This window comes from Lactuca saligna, chromosome 7 (assembly GCF_052625555.1).
Source record: "Lactuca saligna cultivar CGN05327 chromosome 7, ASM5262555v1, whole genome shotgun sequence".
Taxonomy (NCBI): domain Eukaryota; kingdom Viridiplantae; phylum Streptophyta; class Magnoliopsida; order Asterales; family Asteraceae; genus Lactuca; species Lactuca saligna.
In genome coordinates, this window is record NC_136423.1 from 64,339,052 (window position 1) to 64,347,913 (window position 8,862).

Consider the following 8,862-nt stretch of genomic DNA (forward strand, 5'->3'; position numbering starts at 1 on the left):
ATTACTTTATAGACATTAAAATAGAGATAGAAATCAAGCATTTTAAATGGATATATAAGTGCCATATGAGGAAAAACTTGAGCCACATGAAGTTTAGAACATGTTACAACAGTAAAATGGACTATTTAAGTCTCAAGCTTTTCCAGATAAGAACAATACAATGTAATGTGCTTTCTCGGGCTATTTTCGGTGATGAGGATGAGAAGGGTATTTATGTCTTTTGTACAGACAAAATATTGAAGGCAAGTCCCTGTCCCACCTTTTGGGTGAAATGATAAATGACAACTTTTGTCCCATTGACACCATTCCCAGAGTCCAATGCTCCAATGCATGCCAAACGCAGAGTCTTCAAGATTTCACTTGGTGGACCAAAATACCCTCATATAAGCAAGTATGTGGTAATTGATGCAGCATAAAACAGTGTATTAATAAATGAGGTTGTGAAATTAAGTACCATCATCTATCACCCCATATTCAATAATGAAGACTTCCATGGGTGATAACTGTTTCCAGATTCCACTACATATCACACCATAGAAAACCAATTAAAGACGCAAAGTTAATATGGGATATGTTGTTATTTATAGACTCACCTAATGGCACAAAGGCATTGTAATAGAAAAAGTATAGGCCTATTTCAACTTGCGCACTGTGTATAATGAGGAAAAATTAAGATTTCTCTGCTGCATTTGTTCCCTAAGGTAACCTGTAAGCTTTAAAGCTCCAACTCCCATACTTTCCACACCCACTTTGTGCATAAGGTTACCATTTAAAACTGAAAACATAGAGAATTAAAACCGTTTGATGAGACTTGAAAATTACTGAGATTTATTTTGCTGAAAACCAATATGCGCAAGAATTCCTGAGATTTATTTTGCTGCAAACAAAACTAATGTTGTCTGCACGCATTCTACAACAGCAACTTTTAAGGGATCCAAGTATTGTGTTTTGAAGTCAATAAACATGGTCAAACCTAGTTGATTGCACAGACAGAAGGATCATTGCACGCATTCTACAACAGCAACTTTTAAGGGATCCAAGTATTGTGTTTTGAAGTCAATAAACATGGTCAAACCTAGTTGATTGCACAGACAGAAGGATCATTAAAGTCAAACCGTATTTCCTCAACCACACGTTGAAGAGCATGTTTGATTGTCAACAAGTTGCTTCTCACTACGATTAAACTTGTCTACTTTGTACATGTTTGAAAAGCAAGAATAAGTCAGGTCCAATATGAGGGTTGAGATACATTTAGCAACCTACTTTGTACATGTTTGACAACAAAGATCTCAGCATATTTTTCTTTATTTCGAACGGATAGAAGCCACAATCATGCACAACAAATTACCGATTACTTGAGCAAGCCCCGCACTCTCAGCCAAGATTTTTTTTTCCAGTAACACATATTATTCAAACTTTATTGGGAATATCCTGTTTTGGAGTGATTAAAAGAAATCCCAACACTAATTCAAACAAAAATGACTTCTAGCTATTATAAGCAACACAAAAAACAAATAAAAATAAAACACAAGTACGTCAAAGTAAAATTGAATCCATTTCAGCAACTATCTCTGAATCCCTTTTTACACCACCAAAGAAAAAAAAAACTGAAATCATTAGGGAAAAAAAAAACAGCAACAAAACTGATTGATCATGGCCATTTTCTTCTCAATCTTGATACCAATACACCATCTTATTCTCCTTATCCCTTTCCAACATCTCCAAAGAAACAAGAACCGCAATCCCCTTCTTTAACAATTGATGAGTGGGCTTAAATCTTAACTTCAGCTCCTCTCTAACAGCAACCACAATATCAGAGTATTCCATTGTTCGTTTCTGTTTCATAACCTTCATAATGATTGCAGTAACCAACGGTTTCCTATCCTCCTCCAACTTCCGAATCATCTCCTCCTTTTCTGGTGTGGTTTGCTTCCGTACGTTAGTGGTCTCAAGCTTCACCTTATAAGACTCACTAGAAAACTCCTCATTAAAGTAAAACTCATCACCTGCCTGGATTGTCTTACTCTCTGGACTTTTCCTAAGGATATTTTTACCTGGTATAAACACCAATGACCATAAACACTGTTTGAGATCATTCTCAGGTATCGCAACCGCCATTTGTATATCCGTATACGTCAACTGGTCTGCATTTTTGAATAGCATTAGAATGCACATTTGGTATGTTGATGCTTCAAGTTCGTGTTTTCTTCCTTTATCAAATGTCGCTTCAATGATGGCAGACCCCATGTCTGTTTGCCACGTCAGCCGGCGCCCCTCATTGGCACGGTGATAATAACTAGAGAATGAATTGGATAGAACAGTGATATCTGCTGGTAGGTTGCATGGGGTGGTGGGCTGAGTCTCCCAGAGCCAGGCTGATACAGCATTAACCGCAATTGTGGGCATGTCGGATACGGTTCGCCCCGCCTGTATGTAAAACCCTTGCATGGTCTCTCTTGAATTTTGGATATCAGTAAGCATTTTTTCTGCATTTAAAGCAAATAGATTCCCGAATGCCTTGTCTCCTGGATATTTCTATGTCTTCTGTCAAACTATTTCCTGATAAAAGACGAGCACCTAAATGTCTTTTGTAATATTTTTCAAAGATATGTTTTTCCTCTAAACAATCATAGAGCATCTTGACTTTATCTAACAAAACCATGAGCTCCGATTCACTTTCCCCTTTCACACCTTTTCTAAACTGGTCATCGACATGTAACGGAATTATTTCGGGAATCTGGGGTTTTGATTTCAGGAAACACCCAAACAAAGATATCAATATGCATCGAAAATCCCCATCTTTGTTAAACCCATGCTTGATGATTTCATTGTATTTACCTATTAGCTCGAGTAACAGTTGCACGAGAACAAAGAGATCTGTCCGACATCGGGCATCCATCATCAGTTGTTCCCAAGCTTTCCGAATGTGTGATTCCAGAACATCTTTCATCATCTTTGTGCCAACCAGAAAGCTTCCTAAGAAGACGTAATGTCTGTTTATCTTAAGGTGCTCATCATCATCAATCATCTTCGACAACTCCGACGAGATTATTTCGGGAAACCTGGGTTCTAATGTAAAGAAATGCCCACACCAATCACCCAACATGCATCGGCAATTTGCATCGTTCTCAAATCCATGCTTAATGATACTATCATATTTAGCTTTTAGATCACATAAAATATGCAGGAGAACAGAGGGATCTCTACACAATTGGGGATTCATCACCTCTAAGCCATTTTTCTGAATGTTAGAAGACAGAATATCTTGCATCGGATTTAAGAGAGACCCATGGGTATTCAAGCAATTATACAGTCTTCGTATCCTCAGGTGGTCATCATTTTCAATCATCTTCAACAGTCCTGGCGAGATCAATTCCTGCAACTGTGGTTGCAGACCAACAGAAAACTGAGGTACCAAACTATACAAGTTTATCGGGCGTTCCAAGAACCATTTGTTGTTGTAGTATGTGACACTCATAATCCTTTCAAGCTTTTCCTTTTCATCAATCATCCGTTCCACGAAACCAACTGGATTCAGATGCCTTTCGGGATCTGCTACAAGTTGTTCCCCAATTTTCTGAATGTAAGAGCACATTGCCTTGAACATCTGGTGTGACGAATACTTCTGGTGTGACGAATACTGACATAAAAGATTGTAAAATCTTCCTAATTCAAGGTACCTTTCTTCCTTCATCAAATGGATGAATCCCCATTCCTCTGATTCAAGCAACCGTTTCAAGTGGCATTCGATCATTTTCTTTCTGAACTCATACTTTACTTTTTTAATTTTTACACTGTGATAATGAAACACCCTATTAATCTCTGCTTCCAATTTTCTCTCAATTCTGTCAATATATGTACCACAATCCAAAGTTTCAATCCATACCCGGGATTCAGTAGCGCAATCAGTAGACCAGTATACAAGATACGGAATTTCAAAACAATCATTATAGATTGCATTACCCATGTACGTCAGCATCTTCACTGTGTCTCACTAAGAATTTCGCAGCGTGTATACCAGCTCGTTCTTTTCTAACTGCTTCAAGCAGTGTAGATTTAAGGCGTATTGCAATGTTACTTGAGTTGATGATGTTATCCCGCCAGATGTTCCGACAAACTACATGGACCGGAGTTTTTCGTGTATTACGAACGAAGGTCAGGTCCATGCCCTTTAGTATTTGACCTATCTCTACTAGTGCTGTATTGAAATCCATCCATTTTTGGCTCAGTTCTTCTAGAAAATTTGAGTCTTCTGATGCTTCTACTGACTTTGCTACATTTTCTAGGTGTAAAGTTGTTATTGATACGAGTCCAGAGTAGACTGATTCTCCAAAAAAATCTTGGACAAATTTCCCTGAGATCCTGAAATATAAAATACCAAGACCATTAGGTGTCAAAGCTCACAAATAAACTATATCAAAGAATGTAGGAAAATCATCTTCATAAACTTTAATTACTCAAATTAACTAAACATTGTTAATTAAATGGTTTCAGCTTTTGATGATTTAACTTGTTTCTTTTCAGATTATTAGTTTATCAAATTATCAAATAACCCGTCCAATGTAGATTGGATCATTCCAATCTAAATTCTCTTGTCTTCTATCATGCTTTCTTGTTCTAACTAGTTGATTAAACTTACTGAATCAACAATGTTCTGTTCTTAACAAGCATGCATAACAATGTAACGTGGGTACCGTAATAGGGTTTAAATCAACACTCTTCTGTTCTTAACAAGCATGCATAACAATGTAACGTGGTTTGCTAACTCTCTTGTGTCTCCCCAGTGTCTAAACAATCTAATAAAACATAAATGCCACCGGCAATATATAGATAATACATAAAACATGAAACAGATTACATAACTCTCTTCTGTTCTAAAAACGTATAGCAAAATCCCTAAAACGGATCACGAATTGAAAAAAAAATACCTGCTAAGTTCTTCCGAAGTAAGGTCATTGCCGCTTTTATCATAAATGGCGTCAATCGCATGCTCCACTCTCTTCAAATCAGAATAATCCGGATCCGCTTCCTCTAAGTTCATCCTGCTCTTAATTGAGTTCCTTCGGTTCACTCCGATTCCGAAATTCAAAACCCTTAGATTTAGGGTAATTCAAAACCCTTAGATTTAGGGTTTAGCTATGAAGATAATTGATAAGCGTGTTTAAAGTTTAACAGACTTCCCAAATGTTCACGTTTCTGGGCCCTATTTTTTAACCGGCCATAATTTGTAACCGGGTTTCGTAACCCATTATTCCTTTTTCATCGAGTTTATTGTTTTTTAGACCGGTAATAATTAGGGCTAAACAAAATCGAAACTTCGAAAATTAAAAAATTGATAAAAACGAAACCAAACTTAAACCGTCAGTTTTTTATTTGAATTTTTCAAAACCGAAAAATTCATTTTGGGTTTAAAACCGAACCGACCTAATGGGTTTAAAATCGACTTTGTGTGTCTCTATATATATATATATATATATATATATATATATATATATATATATATATATATATATATATATCCTTATTAAATGTTATATGTTTTATTTAAACAATAAATACATAAAAGTTTCAAAACTATAACCACGTGCTTTTACTAAAGTACCTCTCGTCTCAATCTCTTAGACTTTCACAGACACGAACACGACCGCATCAGCAAGACAAGACACAGACCATAATTGTTTGGCGAGAGGAGAAAAGGAAGTTTGTTAGGTTGTGATTGGCTACATTCTCGTTCAATGGATCCAACCCAATTTCATTTGAACAATCAATCTATTAAGGGTTCTAAGCGATATAGCCTTTAAAATCGCATCCTTGCTTCAGGTATGTCGATTTCTTTCGCTAATCTTCTTCCTTTCATGTCCTTAATTGTTCGATATTTCTATATTTTGAGAAATTGTGAATTAAGAATTACGTTTTGATTTTGGAAAATTTCTATGAATTTAATTTGGGGGTTTGAAAGAATTGGATTTGTGTTCGTTGGGTAGTTACTCTCAGTTTTGGTAGGAGCTTTGCGAGTCTGATCATATATGGGCGGGTTTGAGCAAAGACAGATGGCCAGCCCAAAGTTTCGATAAAGAATAATCTTCTTCGGTTTCTGAATTCAATCCCCCATCAACTTCTGCAACAACATTTGAACTCCAGTTTGAAGGTATATCCTAATCTTTGCTCCCCATAGATAGTCGCTTGTTTGAATGGAAATATGCTTGAATGTTTTTATTTCCTCATACCGAGGGTTGATTAGCTTCTCTTCTACAGTGACAATTAAACCATAAGACTTTTGAGAAATTGGTAACTTAATGAGTTCGTAAAATGCAAACTCATATTCTACAAATAAAAGAAAAGTATGACACTACATCTAGCAAATGAAAGAAAGTATGTTGCTATTTCTTGCATTTTCAACCTAAAGAGTTTCCATGTGTGAGTGTAAGGATGGAGAGGTTTTTATGTGAATAAACATCATGAAATGGCTAGTAAGGTGGATGTTGTTATTGCCTTTTTTGAACAAAGCCAATCAGCATCCGTTGAGGTTAAGCACTATTTGGATGTAATGCAAAACATAAACTCAATGCAATTTGGGTTCAGAGATGTGTTGTTCTTCTTTAAAGAAAATCTTCATGTCTTGTTCCATTTAGCTGGTTTGCACTACACTATCACATGGCTTAAAGTGTCGGTATGCTTTTAATATCCAATCCTTTACAAATGGTAAATTGTTGAAATAGCTATTTTTCAATTCCAATATGAATTGGGTTGTGTAGGGTTTCCAAAAAAATAAACCTTTTATAAAAACATCACCAAATATATATTATTATATTTTTCAATGAAATTATGGAAATATGTTGAATAAATGAGATTAATGGTATGATTTGTAGGCGGGTGATGTGATGGAAGCTTTATATAGCTCCAAGATTTGTGATAGACAAATAGTCAAATATGCCTTCAATGGTTGAAGTTTGGTAGGTAGTTATATGGATTATTTGTTTTTTGGTTTACTAAGTTTTAATTTATTGTAACTTTTTAATTTAATATGAAATGTTTGTGTTTTATAAATTTATAATAAATATTATATTAAGTTTAGATGTCAGGAGTGTTACCACGCCCTTTAGCTTAATTGTTTTAAAATAAATAAATAAATAAAAATAATATATATATATATATATATATATATATATATATATATATATATATATGTTTACACCCCTTAGCTTATAAGGGTATATAAGCTTAGGTACCCAAACTAACCTTAATAGTTCGTTTTGTTTAATATATTCATTATGATGTTCTTAAACTTCAACCCCTAACTTGATTTACTTTTGAGGTTTTCGAGATTTTACTATGATATTACTCTTACTTCAACACTTACTAAGCTATATATATATATTATAGTTAAAAATGAAAATTATATAAGAGAAGATAAAGATGAAATTTTTAAAAATCTTGAAAATAAATCAAGTTAGAATTTGAATTATGAAAACATTGGACAATTAATATATATATATATATATATATATATATATATATATATAACAAGAAAATAACGTAAGCTTAATGGTATATACCATTAAGATATATATTCATTTTTCCAACCCCAAAACTATTTTCTGAACAAATTACGCTTATCATATAACCGACACAGTTAAGCCAAGATATGCTTTATCCTATAGCCGACACACTTAAGCTAAGGATTAGTATATACCTTCCGATAGATGCATGATAACTTTGTTTATTGTCCTTTAAACAATGGCGTGTGAAATTCCATGACTAAGACATAAACCCGTTCACCACCTCACATGATCACGTGGGCTACACACACTTCATATCATCATGGCCGGTTCATATAATCGCAAAAATTCTATAAACTCTATTCCAAAACACTCATTTGAATTTTAGAAGAGAGACGAATAGGAATGATTACATCTCATGTGTACTGATCGAATCCCTTGCAGCTATGAAAAGAATCGGGGCTGCCTACCCTCAGTCTGAAATTTGGCCGGATTCGACCGCTTAAAACTTTACCGGCAAACACCTTCTTTTTCTCGCTCTCATTCTATTGTCGGAGATATAGATGACGGGGTCTTGAAGAATCAAGACCTTCGGTATGTATACCTTCCATTGGTATGGTTTTCTCAATGCTAACTGTTACATAGATCGACTCCTATCATTCTTCGGGGTTTACCATAAAGAATGCAACATAACTCGGTTGGCACCACCATCAACATCACTTCACTGTATCTCCCTCTCTGATCTAAGAACACGTCACGTCTAATAAGAAATTCTCTTTCGTCTTTCTTCTTTTCTCTTCTAAGGCGGCTCACATGTTGTTTACTCTCTAAACCCTAGTGCGTACCGTATGCGTGTATATATAGGTAGGGTTGATGGGCCGAGAGAATTAGAATTTACACTATTCATCCTATATTTTTATTTATACCTTACAAGTAACCCGTTTTATTAATAAGATGATATGTTATATTTGCGTGTCACGTCACCATTAATTATAACTAAACATATGAGATATCCATCACTACCACTTCACTCCACATAATTTTTTTTAATTAAAAAATATAATAAAAAATGAGATAAGTTTTGTTAATATGTGAAAATCTAGGAACTGAAACCGGTAATTTCGGAAAATTTTCATTCTCTTTCCTATAGAGCGTAGCTCTAGAACATGTTTCCTTTTCTTTCCCTATTGGTTGTTGCCCTTTGTTGTGTGCACCACAATTGACCATGAACATGGAAGACCACACAACATCGCGGTGGTGTGCACAAAGGTTTTCTATGACCACCTAGATCACGATGACCTAATGATATCATTACTACCCTCAACTTTATGCTCTTGACATTTGATTTATTTTAAAAGAAATC

At 35.0% G+C, this 8,862-nt stretch overlaps 1 pseudogene across 3 annotated transcripts; it reads right to left on the reverse strand.

Moving 5' to 3' along the window:
- Positions 1 to 1,536: 1,536 nt before the first annotated feature.
- Positions 1,537 to 8,339, reverse strand: LOC145006588 (cullin-3B pseudogene; annotated as a pseudogene). Of its 3 annotated transcripts, XR_013662957.1 has the most exons (3): positions 7,694 to 8,339; positions 4,929 to 5,093; positions 1,537 to 4,362 (listed from the first exon to the last, which is right to left on the reverse strand). The product of XR_013662957.1 is annotated as a cullin-3B pseudogene, transcript variant X1 (transcript). The 3 variants fall into 3 exon arrangements; XR_013662958.1 differs by lacking the exon at positions 4,929 to 5,093; XR_013662959.1 differs by lacking the exon at positions 7,694 to 8,339 and having other exon boundaries at positions 4,929 to 5,443.
- Positions 8,340 to 8,862: the final 523 nt, after the last annotated feature.